Below are 20,535 nucleotides of genomic sequence, written 5' to 3' on the forward strand. Positions count from 1 at the left end.
TAGCCAGCGTCGTCGCAGCCGCACCTGGCGCACCTCGGGGAGAGGTCATTTGAGATACGGTGCAGTCTGGTCGGGGTGTAGTGGCACCTGTGGAGTAACTTGAATTGGATCAATTTGAAGCGGGAGTTGAAGGAAACCCCATGGATGTGTGCGCACATATGGGCCCACCGTTCGTCGGTCATTTTCAGTCTGAGGTCGACTTCCCAAGTATGTTTTAATTTGGAAAGTACGGGGGGCGATCTGGTCTGCACAAGAGTATAAAGTCTGGAGACTTTGCCCCTCATGGGGGAGGGTGAGGACAGTTCCGTAATAGCAGACTCATCAGGTGGTAACGCTGGGAAGCTTGGCTATTTGTGTTTAAGGATTTTCCGGAGGGATGAGTATTGAAGCCTCGTATTTGGAAATTGTGTTCCACAAAATGACTGTATAGTTCAGTATATTCTCCACATGTAGATTTAAAATTACAGACCTTAATCTGAACCACCATGCTAATTTCCTTGTCATCTACACTCATGCCATATTTGTACATAAATTCTGAAAAATGGAGCAAATTCATCCCAATACGATTGACATCTTTAATAGTGCACCTTATTCAGTTATCGTTTACGTAGGGAACTATTTAACCAGCTCTGTCAAGCTTTTAGTCCATTAATCTTGGTGAATCCCATGTTAATAAAAACCTATATTTTTTCGTGGGGAAATGTGGCCATCTATTATACAGAATTATACAAGGATTCCTCAAAATGTCTGCATAATGGATTTGCTTACTTAAGCCAACCCATAATTCAAAACCTCTTCAGTGACAGTTTGAGCCAAGAAACGTCTGGGCACTATATCCCTTGGACTGTGTTGTGCTAAGAACCTAACAGGACCAGTATGTGTGTGAGAACAACCATAAAACTTAATTTGACTACTACTGATACCGTTGAGTTAGACTAGTCCAGAGGAGGGACTTCCAGTTCCGTTGTAGGTACTACACCCATGTACCACTTAGTACTGGGACGAGGAAGATGACAACTAGGAACTATGAGGCTCAGGCATGTCCCTTTAGCAATGGTCAGACAAGTCATCAGAGATCCACACCTGCAGCCTGTTAAGGGGTTGCAGGTGTATGAAGAGAGACCAGTGGCGCAGAACAGGGAGCAAGGGGGAGACATGTGTGGGCGAGACCAACAGGGGGCCGTGCATCAGCGGAGGCAGCCGTGGTGGGACCGGACGAGGAGCCAGGATGCCGGCAAACTGTCCAGAAGGCTTGCACAGCCGATAGCCAGTGGGCCATGAAAGTATTGCATGTCTGGGAGCCTCTGTTATAGAGGATTGGCAGCAGGAGCTGCAAGAGAGCACAAAGAGACAAGGATGCCATCCGTGTCCAGAACAAAGCATTTTGCTCGCCGCCGTGCAGAGAGACACGCGGCAAGCAAGCCGAGTACCAACTGGTGAGTTTTCTCATCTTCAACGATGCAGGAGAAACGGAGGGAACCACCGACAGGAGACGCCACAAGCCAGTTAGGATCGGCGAGGATGCTCTTGGGGCGCTCCTGCAAAACGGTATGTGACTTTAGATTTAAGCGACAACAGTGCTTATTGAATACTGAATGAGATGGAACTTTAAAAGTTAAGAGAAAACAATGTTTATTGAATACCTAATGAGATGAACTTTAAAATCAAGCGAAACCAATACTTATTGAAAAGATATGGGAAGATGAGTTTCTAATGCGTTTGGACAAAATGTAGTGCAATCTTGTTATAGAATGGGGAAAGATGCAGTAATAGTTATCTAGAGCCTTACCCTAAGCCCTAGTCAAGGTACTAATTTCTTTAAATTAACTATGACCCTGTGCGAACCAATTTATTCTCAAATGAAAAATTCAAAACCTTAGATGTGGTTATATATAGATTGTAATGTTCAGCAATTAGTCAAGAACCCAGACATACAATTCAACTACAGGGTAAACATTGTCTGGAATTGTACAAAATGCCATCACAGTTTCTCAGAACATTTTGACTACCCTGTCATTTGACAGCCAAACCCTTCTTTGCTAAATCACACCATATGAAGAGATAAAATAGATATATCATCGGACAGCCAACACATTTTTCGACCAGAAGTTGTTCTCAAGACTAAGATATATCCCTAGTCTAGTCCCATTCAAAATGAACTTATGCATTTTTCTCCTCATTGCTTGCTTGCCATTGTTACAAGTGCATCAAATGCTTTTGGCGCTATTACCAAGTTAAAAAATCTATATTTGTGAGCCTTGTGGAATCTGCCTAGATCACATGCTGTGCATAGGCCGACATCTAGTGGAAGCTGCAGAGTATTACAGTTTGCTTTTCAAAACTCGAAAATGGGCGTCGACACAGGGAGTGCCAGTAACACTATCCCTAGTGTGACGTCCACTGTACCCATGATCCCTCGCGCGTGTAGGACCCTCAGCTTGTTTTTTTCGCCATACTTGTTGGAAGCATTGCGCGGAGTTCCCTGGCTTTAAGCCATTTTGCAAAAATCAATATTAATTTCCCCGTTCTTTCACTGCCACGTCGAGATATCGAAGATCGACGCCGGTCCGAAGAACAAACAACCATCGAGAGCTGCACGATGGACTTTGGGCCTCGGAAGGCCTCTGACCTCGGCCCGGGCCTCGGAAGGCCTCTGGCTTCGGCCCTGCAAGTAGGGAGAGTGGGGGGTGGAAACATACTCTACACTCTTTATTTTCCTACACACACTAGGTGACATATGGAGAGTACTCCATTTATATTTTGCCCCAAGTGCAACCGCAAGTACCCTTGGGTTGGCAAACACGCCACCTGTAATCTCTGCTTGCTCAGGGACCACCCTGAAGCTAACTGCAGAATGTGTAAGCTTTTTAAAGCAAAAACACTCAAGGACCACTCCACTAAACATTAGGCCCACCACGCCAAGCAGCTTGAGGCCATGGAAGCGGTGGGTGCCTTCAGTGATGGCAGCAAAACTGCCCTTTCGGATGGCGAGGGCACAGGGGTGTCGAAAGACACCCAAGCGCTAGTCCCCGACCTTGGAGGATTGTCCGGCAAGGCAGTTATGGGGAACACACCCGGCGACACGAGCGCTACCCATTCTTCTTCTACACCTAAAAACACTAAAGCCAACCGAGACTCGACACGCGTGTCGAGTTCTCAGAAGAAAGAGGCACAAAGAGAGAGGTCCACTGAATCGGTGTCCTATGGGCGTTCCAGGTTCAGATCGCCGCACGGCACCCATCCACAATTGCCAAGAGTGCCTCGCTCTCTAAAGTAACAGAGGTTTGTTCGTCAGAAGACGAATCCGACCTCCATCCCCAAGCTGTACATCAAAAGTCTGCTCCGACAGCCTGTTCGGCGTCTGCCTCCGAGTCCCGACGTGCACACTCAAAGGAGAGAGAGAGTACCCCCGAACCTCGACGCCAGGAGTCGAAAGATTCTGAAAAGGCCAAACCGTCAGCGAAATACTCTTCAACTCACGGGAAAGGGGGCAAACGGCAGAAAAAGTCTACACATTCAACTTCTGCACCCCTGGTACACAAGGACAAACAAAGGTCGTCAGATAAGGACAAATCTAAGACCCTTGTCCCTGTCACCACACCCAGGCTCACCCCTCCCACTCCTCACAAAATGGGATTAGAAGATGAACCTCAACAAGAGATTATCATCCCCAGTTCCAGAGAATGGAGCACTGAGGACATAGACAGGGTGATGAGGAGAATGTCCTCCTTAGCAAATTTTTATGAAAAATATCCTCAGCATTTCTAGCTATATCCCTGACAATGCTACTCCTTCAGGATCCAAGGACCCTCAGCCTCCTAATAAGAGACCTTGGCTTGATTCTCCAGCTCAGGGTCTGTCCTCAGACCCTTACTATATTCAGCCTTACCAACAGTATGAGGACGACCCAGACGTTTTGGTGCTGGACGACCAAACTGAGGTCGAGTATTATGGGGATGACAAGGGCCAGGTTGAGGATGAGGATGAGGATGAGGAGGAGGAAGATGAAGCGTAAGTCTACAATATTGACTCCCCGGTTAACAAGGAACCACAGGTTACTGACTCACCAATAGATAACCTGCCCCTTCTAAATCAAGTCTTGGCTAAAGCTGCAGAGCACTTCCACATAGATACTCAGGCGGCGCAGGAAGAGAGGGACGTTGCAGAGGAGTTAGTGGGGGACAAAAGACCCATTGCTCAAGCCATTCCTATTCTCAAATCAATCCAATGTAAAATTGATCCTGCCCTTCTCACTCCTAATCTCACTAAAGCTGTGAGCCCCAGAATTGAGAAGATGCACAGGGCCGCCCAGTCAGACCCTCTTTACATAAGGGGGCAACTGAAGCCCGACTCCTTGATAATTACTAACACCAGAAATAGAGCGGGGACACCTCTATCATCATCGGAGGCTCCCCCAGACAAGGAGAGCAAAAGAATCTACGGGTTAGGAAGGAAAGTACCCTCCACTTCCGCTTAGCAGGCAAGGACCGCCAACACCACCACTCTGCTGGCAAGCTATAATTGCCACCAGTGGGAGCAGGTAGCTGGTCTCATTGACTCCGCACCGGAACCACTAAAGGGTCAGTTGGCCCAGATCGCATCGGAGGGTAGAGCCGTGTCCGGTTGCATTTTGAAGACAACCTTTGACGCCGCAGATAATGCAGGCTGGCTCATTGCAGAGAGCACTGTCATTAAAAGGCACGCTTGGCTAAGACAGTCGGGGTTTAAACCCGAGACCCAGGCAACCCTTACTGACATGCCGGTGGAACTGAATATCTTGTTTGGCAAATCGGTAGAGGATGCACTGAAAACTGCCAAAGACGAGTATGAAACTCTAAAGTCCCTGGGACAATTGACGAATAAACCCACTAATGAAAGAGGGAATAGTAATTTTCAATACTCACGCGGACAAAATTCCCAGAGGGGCTCCAATTATACAAAGGGACAGGGTACATCATGGGGGGGTCAACCAGCAGTCTACCCAAAGTTACGGCAGAGGTAACAAGAGGGGCCGTGGTAGAGGTGGAGGCAACCCCGGCAGTGGTGGTACAATTCCAGCAAAGCAGTGACGTTCCGTTCAGGGTTCCTTCCCACGCATTCCCAGTATGGGGGCGCATTTCCACCTTCACCCAAGCATGGGAAGGTGGAGTTCTGGGAAGTAATGAAAAAGACACCTCATTGGGGATGGGGTGATAGGGTGTTCGAGGATAGCTGACGTAGTAGAGCATACTGCACCCCTGAATTGAGTGAGGCGGGGGCAGGGGACAGGACCAGATCATGTGGATATAGCCAGCGTCATCGCAGCCGCACCTGGGGCAGATGGGTGCTGTCCACAGTGTCCGCAGGATACTGCATCGAACTGCTAGAGTGCCCCTGCAACCACCCTCCACGACAAAAGATACATTCACTGGACTACCAGAAGATCCTTCTCGAGGAAATCGTCAATCTTCTCGCAAAGGACGCGATGGACCTCGCCCCGGGCAGCCAGGTAAACAACGGTATCTATTCAACTTACTTCCTTGTGCCAAAAAAAAAAGATTTGACAATGTGCCCAATATTAGACCTATGCCCTGCATACAAGCATGTCAAGCCCCAAAGATTTCGCATGACTACTCTCCAAGAAGTAATTCCCCTCCTAAAAAGGTAAGATTACTTGGCAATATTGGACATGAAAGATGCCTATTTTCATATTTCCATGTTCCCAGCGCACAGAAGATTCTTGCGCTTCAAGGTGAACAGCCAGCACTACCGGTTCAAGGTGCTGCCCTTCGGTATAGCCTCTGCTCCAAGGGTATTCACCAAGGTACTGGCAGTGGCGGCGGCACACCTACGCAGGGAGGCAATCCCAGTGTACCCTTAACTTGAACGACTTGCTCATCACGGGGGAGACCCCAGTAATTTGCAGATCAAACATCCAAAGAACAATTGACCTCCTCTTCGAATTGGGTTTCTCTATCAACGAGAACAAATCAAGCCTGGTGCCAAGCACCTCCAAGCAGTTCCTAGGAGCTGTACTAAACACTCAAGAGGGGTTGGCCTTTCCAACCGAGGAAAGAATTTGGAATCTACTACTGCAAATTCTTCTATATCAGCCAGGTCACCAGATAAGGGTGCGCAAAGCGATGCGTTTGCTAGGCATGATGGCGTCATGTATTTACCTGGTACCTCACACGCGCCTGCGCATGCAACCCATGCAAGAATGGTAGGCGAAACAGTGTTCTCAGGCAAGTGGTCAGTGGGATGATCTAGTGGTTGTTTTGCCAACACTTGTACAGTCTTCACTGGTGGACAAGAGAGAACCTCTCAAAGGGGAAACCCCTTTTACGACCCGGAGGTACAAGCTGTAGTCACTACAGACGCGTCCCTGTCAGGGTGGGGAGCACACCTCCTCCACCACACAGCTCAGGGTCTCTGGTCTCACACAGTGGCCAAGAATCATATCAATCTGCTGGAACTCCTGGCAGTCTTCAGGGCGCTTCGAGCGTTCGAACCCCACCAGTTGAACCTGTTAGTACAGATCCTAAGAGACATTACGACAGCAATGTTTTGCATAAACAAACAGTGAGGGACTCGTTCGCCAAATCTGTCCAGGCTTGCCCAGAAAGTTTGGACATGGGCACTCGGACATAACATTTACCTGTCATCTAAACATGTTCCAGGGGATCTGAATTCACTAGCGGACGCTTTAAGCAGAGACCCCCTCCCAGAAGAACACGAATGGTGTCTACACAGTGAAGGCGTAGAAGACATCTTCTCACAGTGGGGTTTCCCCACTATGGACCAATTCGCCACAAGCGAAAACAGGCAATGCCCAGGATTCACATCCAGAAACGCCCTGTGGATGAACTGGTCAGGGATGTTTGCCTACGCTTTTCCACCAACCCCTCTCTTGAGGAAGGTGGTCAACAAGATGCACAGGGAATCGATGACGCACTTCCTTGTTGCTCCCATGTTGGCGATGCAACTGTGGTTCCCACACCTACGCAGACTAGCGGTGTGCAAACCTATTGGACTCCCGTGCTGGCACAACCTACTATTCCAGCACCAAGGTCAGACAGTGCATCCTCAACCCAGCTCAATGAACTTGGCAGCATGGCTCCTGAAGTCAAAGAGTTTGGGCATCTCAACTTACCACAGAGGTGCATGGACATCCTAAAGGAATCTAGGAAACCAAACACGAGGCACTGTTATTTTGATACATGGAAGGGATCTGTTATCTGGTGCCAGAATAAGCAAATCAACCCGGTTGAATGCACTCCTTCCAATATTGTTACCTACATGCTCCACCTGCTGGTTGCAGGGTTGGTATTTAACTCACTCAAGGTACGCCTTGCGGTGTTGTCAGCCTACACCACCTCCCATAACAAGGTTTTGTGGTGGAAAGTACCAGTGGTTAAAGCCTTTATGGAAGGGGTAAAGAGACTCCACCCTCCAATTTCTAACCCACTACCAGGATGGGACCTTAATGTGGTGCTTGCTAAACTCATGGGCCCACCCTTTGAACCCATGCATAAAGCCAGTCGCAAACACCTGACCTATAAAACTGCCTTCTTAGTAACCATTACATCCATAAGAAGGGTCAGTGAAATTCAGGCTATGCCAGTGCAGGATCCTTTACTATTCATAAGGATAAACTCATTCTACGAACACACCCTAGGTTCTCACCAAAGTTCATTCAAAATTCCACGTTAACCAGTCCATTGGGCTTCCGGCCTTCTTCCAAGAACCCAAAAGCTCTGCTGAGGTGAAACTACACACTCTAGATGTGCGAAGAGTGGTCCTCTACTATGTAGACGAGACCAGGCCGCTCAGGAAAACAGACCAACTGTTTGTCTCCGTAGCTACAAGCAGAGAAGGAGATCGCGTCTCTAAAGGTGCCATCTCGAAGTAGATAGTCAATTGTATCCAACTATGTTACTCCCTTTCAGAAAGAACTCTGCCTTTTACGCCAAGAGCCCACTCCACACGAGGTACGGGGGCCACTCTGGCTTTCATTGCAAATGTACCCCTTGACACCATTTGCAAAGCAGTTACTTGGAGCTCTATTCACACTTTTACTCAGCACTGCTGCATTGATACTCATTCCAGGATAGATACTCAAGTGGGACAAGCGGTTCTAAGACACCTGTTTGCTCATGTCCCTTCTCACATCCCACCTCCTCCTCCTTCTTCTAACACTGCTCGCTAAACTATGCACAGCATGTGATCTAAGCAGATTCCACAAGCCTCAGAAGGGATACATTACTCACCGTAATCGTATTTCTGATGCTTGTATCTTCTTAGATTCACATGCGCCCGCCCTTCCTCACCTCTGAGAGAAGGCGCATGGATGCTTGTAGTCTTATCTATCTGCTTGGATAACCTGTACTCACGCTACTCCTCATGCTACCTCATGTCAGAAGAAATACAATCTAGGGGTCCTACACGCGTGAGGGATCATGGGTACAGTGGACGTCACACTAGGGATAGTATTACTGGCATGCCCTGTGTCGACGCCCATTTTCGAGTTTCGAGAAAAAAAAACTGTAATACTCCACAGCTTCCACTAGATGTCGGCCTATGCACAGCATGTGAATCTAAGCACATGCAAGCATCAGAAATACGATTATGGCGAGTAATGTATCCCATATATTGTGAGAAATTTCTGGGTGTTCTCAGCTTTTGCCCCCTTAACACCCCCCCTCAGGTAACCAAGGGAAAGTCTAAGTGGCTGGATCCCGACCCCGTGGCTAAGTCTGCGAGGGAGAACTACTTGGATAAAGGGTCCTTGAAGAACAGTAGTGGGATGCCTGAGGGTAAGACATGGTATCCACCCCTTTCTAATCCCGATCTATCCTACCTCCCTTCTGCTGTCATAGGATATTGTCAAGCATGTCCTGGCCTACCTTAAGAGCTTCCTATGAGAAACACCATTATAGTACTGCAAAGAAGATGATGCAGATCAAGGCACATCAACCTCTTCATTTTCTCTGTCCCACTAACGAGGCCAGGCAATTGACATTAACCATGCACACCTGCGGCCTGTCTGGTATTCAGGACAGTATAAAAAGCACCCAAGCACTCAGTGGTTAGGAGTTGGGAGGAGAACTGTGGGGCCGTGGCTGTCCAGGACCAGATGGGGGAATCCAGGACATTAATATAATCTTCACGGTTAAGTATTACAACAATGCCACCTTGATCGTTGTCTTTTATCACGATAGTGGTATCATTGGCAAGTGTTTCGAAAGCCATTTTCTTTTCAGCGGTCAATTGGATCTTATTCAATGCTTAGTATTAGGCTTCTTGCCCAAGTATTGATGTATATCTAGAATTACAGCCATTTGGAAAGTTTTGATTACACTTTCCCCAGTTATCTGTGGCATGAATTTAGGTTTGGCTTCAAGTTCTGATGCCTCCATGTTTCTAGGGTGAATTCCCAATTGGTCTCTAATTATTGCATGCTCAGTGTTTGGCCCCTGTTCAAGAGACACGAGTAAGTGGGTATTCTCAATATCTTGAATAGCCAATAAACTTAATGGTGTCAAAACATCCTAGGGTTTGAACATATGCATTTAGTTGGAGAAATACTTTTTAAGCTTAAGTTTCTGTATGATTTTGAATAAATCAATTTGAAAGTCAATCAAGTTGGACCCTATCGTGGGAGTGAATGATAGTCCTCTGTTCAATACTGAAATTTCGGATGAGGTTAATTGTCTATTTGATAAGTTTATTTCTAGGTTTGTACTGTTCTGTTTGCCACTTGTCTCTTTGTGCCCGATCTCGCCAGTACCTTTGTTGGATCTTGGTCTTCGCCTGTTTCTTTCTCTTCCTCCCCTCTTGCCCCTATTGGTGTTCTTTGTTAAGATACCTTGTTCTGGCGGATCTCGGAATCTTACACGTTTGGTAATAATTATTTGATTCTCTCTCCTGTATCTTCGAGCCGGCTCTTAAAAAAAACTTTTTGTCCTCTAGCACTAGATGGCCATCTAGAGGACTGGGCACATGATGTTTGTAAGGCTTCCACATCCATCTGAGTCAACATCAGAGCTGCCTGGTGAAGTGTTGGGAGTACTTTCTCTAGAGGTTGGTCTCTGGCTTTTGTCAAATTTAGACTGAAAAGTGTAAACTCGATTGTCTCGATAATCATGATCATCTTTAAAATATTTACTCAATTTACATAGTTTGACCGCATCTCGATCAATGCTAAGAAGGTCATATATTTTTGTTTAGTGCTTTTGTTTAGTACTCGCGAGCCTATCAATTTCTGAGATTTCTTGTTTGTATTCATTTGAGCCTGAACCCTACCATGTTCCTTAGGGACATGCTCCACTTGTTGTTGCATCATCACTTGTGCGCTCTGATTGAGGTTCTCTTCCCATTCAGCAGCTAGATCTTGGTCTTCAGTATTCTCAAAATTGGGAAAGATGAGAACTCTCAAAGCTATCGGAGTTTTGCCATCATCAGGCTAATTAGACATTGAGGCAACATTAAACTTAAAAACTCTGCGATACCAATGCATATTGAATACCACACTGAATGGCACATTACAATTAAGCGGCATTAATGCTTATCAAATACTAAATTGAATGAAACCATGAAATTAAGCCTTCTAAGTACTTAACGGAATGAAATCCTTTGTGGGCAACGCAAATAAAGTGAATTACCTAAATGCTCAGGTGCAAATGAATTACAAAAATGGGCACAAGTGTGATAGTGAGTCGTAAGAAGATGTGTGTGAGCAAAACACCCTTGAACTGAACTTTTATGAATGAATGCAGTGTGGCAAGGCCAAAGAAAAGAAAGGATGTGTGACAAGTAATGGCAGAACCAAGAGGCTAATGAGGAAAAGCCAGAAGACTGTAAATCAACACATCAAAGCCAAGCGGCTGAGAATTGGGGATCCTAGTTGCACGACCTGTGATGGGTGGACCCTTTGGTCTAACAACTGCACCTAGATCAGTGAGCCATAAATGTCGAAAACCCAAAGACATTGTGATGATGAAGTGGGGAAGGGAACCCTCAGACTTGAGGAGCTAAGTGTGTGGTCTTGAGAACAAAGCCTCAAGACCTTTTTGTTTTCTGTCTGCTGTGGTGTTTGGAACTTGGGGAAGGGAACCCCAAGGACTGGTTCTGAACTGTATCACCTTGAATGTGAGTAATCTTGAGACTTGTGTTCGTGGAACTTGCTTATACTTGGGGAAGGGGAGCTGAGAGAAAGCTGTAAGCTGGAAAAAGCCCAGATCTTTGAGTTGCACACTATTTCTTTTGGCTTTGACATCCCTACATGTTTTCCATCTTTAGTTATGAGGGCAGGTATAGGTTTTGGACACACACAGACTTTTAAGTTGAACTCTTGACTCAGAATTTCTATAGTTTGATTCAGGTAGGGGGAATCCCACCTTAGCATTGGGCAAGTTAGGCGTTTGACCATCCTGACATTTGATTTAATAAAGTATTTCATTTTTAAGTTTGTGTTTGTCTTGCTTTGTGATGTCTTCACACCGCCTTGTCCCTATAGTTGTTTATCCCAGCCATCCCCCATTTGTAATTAAACTACATTTTGAACTTTTACCATTAATTTTGTTGATCCATCCCATTACCCTTGTTTAGGATGCATCCAATGTTAAGTGTGGTAAGAGTTGAACTTGCAATATGAGATAATGATTTACTTCAAGTATTTTGCCATATGTCTGTGCTAGTTTGTCTATATGCTAATCTACCGTTTAATCTACCAAGAAAAAAACAGGCACATTTGTGTGGCTCCGAGAACATGAGGGAAAGTAAACCTTAATATGAAATTTCCTGCCAGCAGACACTTTATTGTTCTAATAAAAAGGTGTCCTAACACTTGAATTTCAAAAAGGCATTCATTTTGCATTCTATACCATTTAGTTAATTGGAGGTGCTGAATACCTCTTTACCTTCAAAACATCTTACTTCAACATCCTTGATATAAGAAAGAACACTACTTACATTTTATGAATTTTCTCATGATTTGGCGTTTCTCATTGCCCTATTTTATTACTTTGTGACATATAGACATGCCGAAAAGGTAATTTCATTAGTGTACCATGATTCATTTATAAGACCAATAGATCATTTTTACAAACCTAATCAACTTGTTGTTCGATGTGTAGTCAAAGAACGAGGATGGTCATTTCCAAATATACATTTGTGGTGGTATTGTTACACAATCTTACAAACCTGCATAGTCAAACATTGTGCTAAACATTCTATCCTTTGATATTCTATACCATCTTTTGCTGTGAGCATCACAAGTGCCTAAAAACATAGGTTTGTCACCAAAAAATGTAATGTACTGAAGACACTTTTACTCTAAAGCAAAGTCCAAGCTTTGTGTTCTTGTAAATTACTTTTGGTGGAAGGCACTTAATTCTTTCAGCCAACTATAGCTGTCTGTTGTTGTGTGGTGTATTATTTGTGGTCTATTATTATTATTTTGTGCTTCTGTGCTCCAGATGTATCAGTTCATTGTTTTGTTTGTTTATTTTCTGTAATGGTCATTTGTCCAATCCTAGGTCGATGTCGCTAGTAAGTAGCTGTTGTTGGGGGCAGGGCAGATGGTGGCATGTCCTGTCCTTCTCCTATGGTGTTTCGGCAGGGTGTTGTATTGCCTTCTTCTGGACCGTCGATTGGGGTGTCCCTGTTAGGGGGAAGCACCAGATTTTAGATTCCCAACTGACATCCCTCTCTCTACCTCCCTCTCCTGGACTGACCACTCTTCTCTCAACACACCTGAAGCTCTCCTCTCTTCTTGCAGCAATACATCAGCACAGCCACTTGGCTTCAAAGTCACCAGTCCTATGAAAAATATGACAGTGGCTGTATTTGCCTCCTCCTACTCTACTCCTCCCCCCACTCCTTCGGCTGACTCCCACCCTGACACAGCCCTGGCTAACCTCAATCTCTCTATCTCCAACACTCTTGACATTCTTGCCCCTTTCCTGAGTGTCAGACTGAAGCCTTCCAAAAAGTGCAGCTCTTGGTACGACTCCGACCTGACTGTCCTTAAACGCAAGAGTAGGGCAACGGAGCAGGAATGGAATGCGTTGTGGAAACCATCGGACAAACTGGCCTGCCGCCTCCTTCGCATTATCGACTCTGCATCTGCACCAAGAAAAGAGTCTTTATTCAAGCCCTCATCTCTGCGGCATCCAACAACGCGGCCAAACTTTTCAGAGTCAGCAAGGTACTGGCCAACCCTGTAGCAACCTCTTCTGTCACACCCACCCATGGCCTTTGCTCGGCCTTGGCTGCATACTTCACCACAAAAACCCAAGACATCCTTTACACTCTATCTTTCACCCCACAGCATACACCAACACTGTAGCCTCCCTTGGCCCCTGCCCCCCCTCCCCCTGCTTACCCTCTCTTCTCTTTCGCCCGTCACACTGGATGAGGTCACCAGACAAGTTCTATCTATGAAGGCTTCATCCAAACAGGTGGACCCATGCCCCTCCAAAACCATTAAAGACAATATCGACTCCCTCACCCCAGCCTTGGCTGATCTTTGCAATCGCTCCTTTTCCACTGGAGCTTTCCCCAACTGCCCTGAAGCACTCCCTTGTGTACCCTCTGCTGAAAGAACCCCTTGCCGACCCCTCCATTGTGGCAAACTACCGCCCTACTCCATCACTCCTTTCTTGGGCAAACTCCTGGAGAAACTGGCAATCTCTCATCTGACCCTCGACACTGAATCTATTGGTTCATTTCACAACCACCAATCTGGCTTTAGAGCATCCAGAGGCATGGATACTGCTCTTCTGAACACCCATGAAGATCTGCTCTCAAATCTTGACACAAACTCCCCCTCTATCGTAATTCTCCTCGACTTCTCCTCTGCCTTCGACAAGGTTAACTACGACATCCTAATCGCACGTCTCCGTGACACCCTTGCAATCACAGATCAGGCTCTGGCGTGGTTAACCTCCTTCCTCTATGACCACCCACCCCAGGTGGAACTTGGAGTCTTTCACCCGACTATCACGTTCTCAACGTGTGGTGTTCCCCAGGGATCAAACCTATCCCCCTGGTTCTTCAACGTCTATATGGCTGCCTTGGCACGTTTGATTGCCACTTTCACTGCTAACTTTCAGTGCTACGCGGATGACAGGAAACTATCTTTCAGGCTATCCTCAGCCTCCTCTTCCTCGCTCATACCGGACTGTCCGCTATTCAGTCTTGGTGTGCTGCAAACAACCTCTGCCTCAATGCCACTAAGACTAAGATTGTTTGCATTGGGAACCCTGCTCCCTCTTTCCCACTGTTTCTCTGGCAGGCCTCCCTTGGCCCTGTGCCCACATCCACATGCGAAGCAAGAAACCTCAGGGTCATCTTTGACTCCACTCTCCTTCTCTCACATCTCATGCATCTCTAAAAAGTCCATCTATCGGCTTCACCTCCTGAGAGGTACTCTAACTTTCCTCACTTTCCCCCAGAGGGTCACTGTCTCCAGAGCCCTAGCTCTCTCAAGGCTGGACTATTGCAACAGCCTCTTACTCAATCCCCCTTCTTCTGCACTGCGCCCTCTGCAACTCGTCCAGAACAGAACCACACAACTTATCTTTGGCCTCAAGCCCAGGAACCGCATTTCTCTGGCGCCAAAATCCCTTCACTGGCTCCCCGTAGCTGCAAGGATCAAATTCGAGACCCTTTGCATTGTCCACGTGGCTTTCTGTGGCCTGGGACCTACCTACCTACAACACTGCCTACCTAAATACTGTCCCTCACAAGCCCTCTGCTCATCTACTGCCACCCTTCTGCGAGTTAGCCGGTTCTTCAAGCGGAGAGTTTGAGGGAGATCCAGATCCTCAGCAGGTGCTTCCCTCTGGAATAGCCTCCCTGCCGCCCTCCGTCTTGAGCCAGATCTCCTTAAATTCCAGAAACTCCTCAAGACTTTTCTCTTCTCCTATTCCTTCTCCCTTCCTCCTTTTTCTTACAGAATGCAGACTGGCCGCCGGGGGTACCTCAGAGTCGCACTAGTCCTCGGGACCCCTGCCAGTCCTCTCTCGCACTTGCCTCAGGGCCCTACACCCCACCCTCACTCAATGCACTTGAGAATTAAACAAAGAGAGTCGCTCTATCTGCATTTACCCCAGTCTTAACCGACCGGGTGCACTTAATCCTCCCCCCTCCCTGTGACCCTCTGTGCACCTGTTCAATCCATAAGCACTGGGCCTGCAGATAGCCTGTCTCCCTTGTCTTCACCCCTTAATAGCACTGTTAAAACTGAAGAATCGCCGTCAGGCCTATTTGCTTTCTCCCAAACTGTTAAATGTATTTTTAACGCACTTACTCTGCCTGTGCAGACTAGTATGATCTTAGAATTTCAAGGGCTCTGAGCAACTGTTTCTTTTTTCCCCATGTTCCCACCCTCCTTGAGCGCTTTGAAACACTTGCCTGTGTATAGGCGCTATATAAATAAACAGTACCATAACATGGTGAACTTCATAAAAAGTGGGGTTTAAATATACCTAAACATAGTGTAGAAGCTTTAAAAATGACACGGCCTGTTAGATGACCCACTTGCACACTGACCTTGCACACATTCCCTTCCTCAGATGAGGGTCGGCGGGAGGGCTGACGGCTGAGTGCAAAACTTTTGTGCCACTTAATAGGGCTGTAAAGGGCTGTCCGGATTATAGGTGATCAGTACCTTGTCTTCGGATGCTGCGGGGGATGAGTGCGGGGGAGGGGGTAACAGGTTGGCAGGGCATGAAGTTGCTGTAGTTTTCATTGGGTTACTGTTATTAGTACATATAACACTGTGATTGGGTGAGGATTAACTCTCACTTGTTCGCATAGGTAGGGGCTCTTTACAGTCTGCACCGAGTGCAGCACAAGCTGGAGGGGCTGCTGAAGGCAGGCATCCTGGCAAGATTGTTCTGCAGAGGGTGACAAAATTGTAAGTAACCGCGTGAGCATTATCTAGTGTGCAGAGGCGGTGTGCACAACGTGAGTATAGGACATTGTTAGTCTCTTACCTTCTCAGTCACTGCATTTTTCTAATCCAGCAGTACGCGTATGGAAATGTATGAGGGTTGCCATAGCTACTTATTGGCTTCTTGGTCTGTGCGTATGCATTGTACTTCGCCGAGGGGGGTACTATACCCGCGTGCATGCGCATTGTGTTAATGGCCGTACCAACACGTTCTGTTGGTGGCAACATTTAGTAAGGGGGTAATTTCGGCCAAACGTCTTCATCTGTTAGGGGATGTACATGATCTGTGCTTTAGTTCCCATCGGTAGATCAGTGGTGGTCGCCCAGGTAACCTCGGTATGCTGGTGTAGTGCGAATTCGCTAAGTATCTGTGCCAGGGACACAATTATCCTCATCTCAGTGGTGGTGTCTATTCGAGGAACCTGTGCCTTTCCTCGTTTGTGGATTGTATGTGTACTCTCGTGATCCGGTTAGCTTTCCGGAGTTTATTGCTGGGGTCGTATGGGCCCAGTTGTTCGCCTTGTTTTGCTTGACTGGTAGTCTGTTTTCTGGGCCCTCCTGGTGGATGGGATTGGACGGGTAGATGTGGTTGCTTCATCTCGAACCATTAGTTTCCAAAATGGGGTGGCATTGCTTCACTGAGGCCATTGGTAAGAGTTTGGAGTCAGTGTATCCACCAAGCTTCTTTATATAGAAGTGCATTGTTGACGTTGGTGTTGCTATTCACTGTATCCACTACCCACCACTATTCCATCCAGGCCATCCTGTAATTCTAGGTAGTGAGTTACCAGAGGGGGCGAATGGGTTTTGCATCTAATCCAGTTTGCCTGACGTAGCGTAGCCCAGACGAGAACTCATTCTTTTCCTGTTCTTTTGAACATCTTTGTTTTCTTAGTGAATCTATATACCGTAGATGTCCCACATGGGTAGTGGCCATTGAGTTCACGCTTGTTGCATAGAGAGCTTCTTTCTTTCAGGTTATTAGATCTTTTGAGGGCCATCCTAGGTAGTGGTTCTTCCGGCATACTTACTTGCACAAGAGGCCAAAATGTTTTGATTATTGCTCTTAACTGGTTTGTGTCTGGGACAAATGTGGTTACACATGTTTCATCTTCGCTGGTTCTGGTCTTCAGGGATAGTAAAGTTATTCTGGGTGTGCATTTGGCTCTTTTTTAAAAATTTTGTTGCTTCTAGTTCATCAGCATGGTGTTGGTATTGTGATAACTCCAAACAATTTCTACATATCCTAAGGTATTGCCCATACTTCTCCATCCACTCTATCCGTACCATCCACTCTGCCCGTTCCATCCACTCTGCCCGTTCCATCCACTCTGCCCGTTCCATCCACTCTGCCCGTTCCATCCACTTTATCCAGTTCCATCCACTTTATCCAGTTCCATCCACTTTATCCAGTTCCATCCACTCCATCTGTTCCATCCACTTCATCTGCTCCGTCCACTTCAGTCGTTTTAGCCTTTCTGTCTGCTCGATCGACTCCCTTTGCTCTTTTGTTTTCTTCGTTCAAACACCTTGGGTTTTTGTTTATTGTGGCTATTTATTCCTTTTTTTTTTCCTAAACGTCTTAAGGGAAGAGCCACGTTTTCAGTAATTTGGGAAAGACATGTAGTCTTCGGAGTGTTGAATGTGGGGTGGAAGCGAGTTCCACAGAGTGGGGGCCAAGGCAGAGAATGATGATCCTCCTAACCTGACTCAGTTGGTGTTTGGTATCACTAGGATGTGGGCAGAGCTTGATCTTACAGTGCGCTGTGGGTGGTAGGGGTTTTAGCTTGTCCTGTAAGTATACAGGTCTGGTTTTATGCATTGCTCGGTGGGAGATGCATAAGGTTTTGAAGGTCACTCTTCGTCCAACCCGGAGCCAGTGGAGAGTTCTGAGAGCTGGAGAGGTGTGATCTCTTGGGCCAAGTGCTAGAAGCAATTTGGCTGCAGCGTTTTGTGCAGAGTAGATGGAATGGATATACTTCGATATATCCCTGAAACTCATATGTATGCTATGTGTATCCTATGTGCCTGTATCCCCATGTTATCTGTATCACATGTTTACCCTCTCCATCCTATCCCTGTATATATGTATACCGCTATGTACGCCCCCTGTCCTGCTCTCGTGCTCTGTTGCAGGCGCTTTACTGATAACCACCATATCACACTACTATGATTACTCTCTCCTATGCACCATCACTCAACTAGAACACAGCTATACTATGACACATTCGGTATAGCTGTTCTCATACTAACACGCCCCCACAAATTCCTCCTCATCCTAATAAAATACAGCTAGCTGAGTACATACTGCCAGCTTAGGTGTCTCCTCTGGCCTAACGTAGCCAGAACTCAGTCTGGCTGTCCACCCTCCAGACTGAACACATTCAAATGATTTCCTCAGTACCACACCTACTGCTAAGAAGCAGCTATCGTGCAACAACCACACCAGCTGCACACATATCCGGTGCGCCCACGCACTATCTCTCTCTCTCTTGTTCTCTCTTGTTCTCTCTCTCTCTCTCTCTCTCTCTCTCTCTCTCGCTCTCTCGCTCTCTCGCTCTCTCGCTCTCTCGCTCTCTCTCTCATTCCCGAGGGCGTTCAACCTACCAGCGCTTTGAGGTCATACCAATGATACCTAAGGCGCTATATAAATGCCAAGTAACATAACATATGGGAGATTTTCTATTACATTCTTGAGGTGATGACTCTGAAAGTGTAGAAGCATGTTCCTGACTGTGCTTTTTTTGTATAAGGTACATGAAAGTTTCCCTTCTTTGTTGATGATGGTTAAGTCGAGGAAATTAATAGGCTCTGAGCTGCTACTCATCGTCAACTGAATTACTGGTACTTTGTTGTTCAGCCAGCTGTGAAACTCATTCAGGGTTTCAAGGTCCCCTTGCCATATAAATATAATATCATCAATATAGCGTTTCCACTTACTGATCCTATGTTGGAACGGTTTGGTATTCGTGAGGACATGTAGTTTCTCATATTCAGCCATGTATATCACTGCTAGACGTGGGGCATAAGCAGCTACCATTGCTGTGCCACAGATTTGGAGGTATATCTCTTTAAATGGGAAGACGTTCTTTGAGAGGGCTATTGTGACTAGCTCTACTATGAAATTGGCTGGACCTCTGCTCTGTCATATTGTGTGTGAGGTAGTTCTGGATACATTCCTGTGCTGCTTCCGGCAGATGCTTGTTTATAATGCCTTGATGTCCATTGTCACCAGGAGATGTGTTGTCGGATCACAGATGGTATTTTCAAAATAGTTTATCGTAGTCATCGTGTCTCTGAGATATGTAGGTGTGTCTTGACTCAATGGTATCAGAAAGTAGTCCATGAATTTACATATAGGTTCATGGATGGAGCCGCACACCCAGATATTATTGGCCTGCCCATGGGGGGGGTTGCTCAGATCTTTATGGATTTTGGGCAGAGCATAGAATGCCGGGACGCTCCCTTGTGAGTTATTGAGATAATAAAGTTCTTTCTTGCTAATCCCCTTGTGGTTATTTGTTTCTGGTATCTTCTCATCAGAAACCTGTTTCTGGGCTGACATCCCCCCATGCAGTCACTGCTGTTTGATTTAATTGTATTTATTTTTGGCTCTGCGTTAGTAAGAAGCTGTTGGTGGGGGCAGGGCAGATGGTGGCATGTTCTGTCCTTCTCTTATGGCGTTTGGGCATTGCCTTCTTCTGGACCGTGGATTGGGGTGTCCCTGTTGGGGGTAAGCACCAGATTTTAGATTACTAACTGATGTAACATTGGTGAACTTCATAAAAAGTGGGGTTTAAAAATACCTAAACATGGTGTAGAAGGTTTTAAAAATGATGCAGTCTGTTAGATGACACACTTGCACACTGACCTTGCAGACCTTCCCTTCCTCAAAGGTTGGAGCGCTGACGGCGGAGTGCTGTTGTATGATTATATAGGGCTGTCCGGATTATAGATGATCAGCATCTTGTCTTCAGATGCTTTGGAGGAGAGGGAGGAAGGGAGGGGGGCAAAAACCGACACTTTACAGCTTGTAAATCTTCTGTGCACACCTGATATGTGGATTATTAGAAGTGCAACTCAAACACTGACCTTAGATCGTAGCGTGAAAAAATGAAAATGATGCAAGATGTTTCTGGAGTTTTTCTGAATTCATTGTGCCCTTCAGGTTTAAATGAGTATTTTGATCTTTTGCAGACTGCTTTTGTACATTATTTTTTAATGTATTTTAATCTTTTGTAGTAATCGCCATGGCAGGTCTGGTCTAGGTTCAAAGACCTTTTTGAAAGTTGGTGTCATATAGGATAAATTCACTTAATTATACCTCTTATGTGCTAAAGCTAGTTATACAAATATTTTTTAATTTAACATGATATGAAAAGAATTGCAGCAAAGTGCTCAGTGCTTAAAAAATCTAAATTGGTTAATTGGCGGCTTGGTTATATTCGGGTGGGGGGGGTCATTTGTTGGGGCGGGGAGAAACTGCTCATGCAAGTTACCATATTACTCCCTATGCTGTAATGACGACATTGGAACCAGTTTTGGGGGGAGTTTTGTGTTTGCTAGTGGCACTACAATTGACCATCTCTCTGACT

The 20,535-nt window shown here is 46.2% G+C and overlaps 1 protein-coding gene across 6 annotated transcripts in view; it reads left to right on the plus strand.

The window, feature by feature from the left end:
- Positions 1–20,535, plus strand: part of PACSIN2 (protein kinase C and casein kinase substrate in neurons 2) — a 909,220-nt gene that overhangs the window by 241,871 nt on the left and 646,814 nt on the right. The window contains exon 1 of one of the 6 annotated variants that reach the window (XM_069628221.1): positions 9,979–10,062. The exons of the other annotated variants lie outside the window; for them this stretch is intronic. The gene's annotated coding sequence lies outside the window, so the exon portion shown is untranslated. Of the gene's footprint in view, positions 1–9,978; positions 10,063–20,535 lie in introns of those variants that run through there. 6 annotated transcript variants of the gene reach the window in all.

The sequence above is a fragment of the Ambystoma mexicanum genome, chromosome 12, assembly GCF_040938575.1.
Source record: "Ambystoma mexicanum isolate Mex_15411 chromosome 12, UKY_AmexF1_1, whole genome shotgun sequence".
Classification (NCBI taxonomy): domain Eukaryota; kingdom Metazoa; phylum Chordata; class Amphibia; order Caudata; family Ambystomatidae; genus Ambystoma; species Ambystoma mexicanum.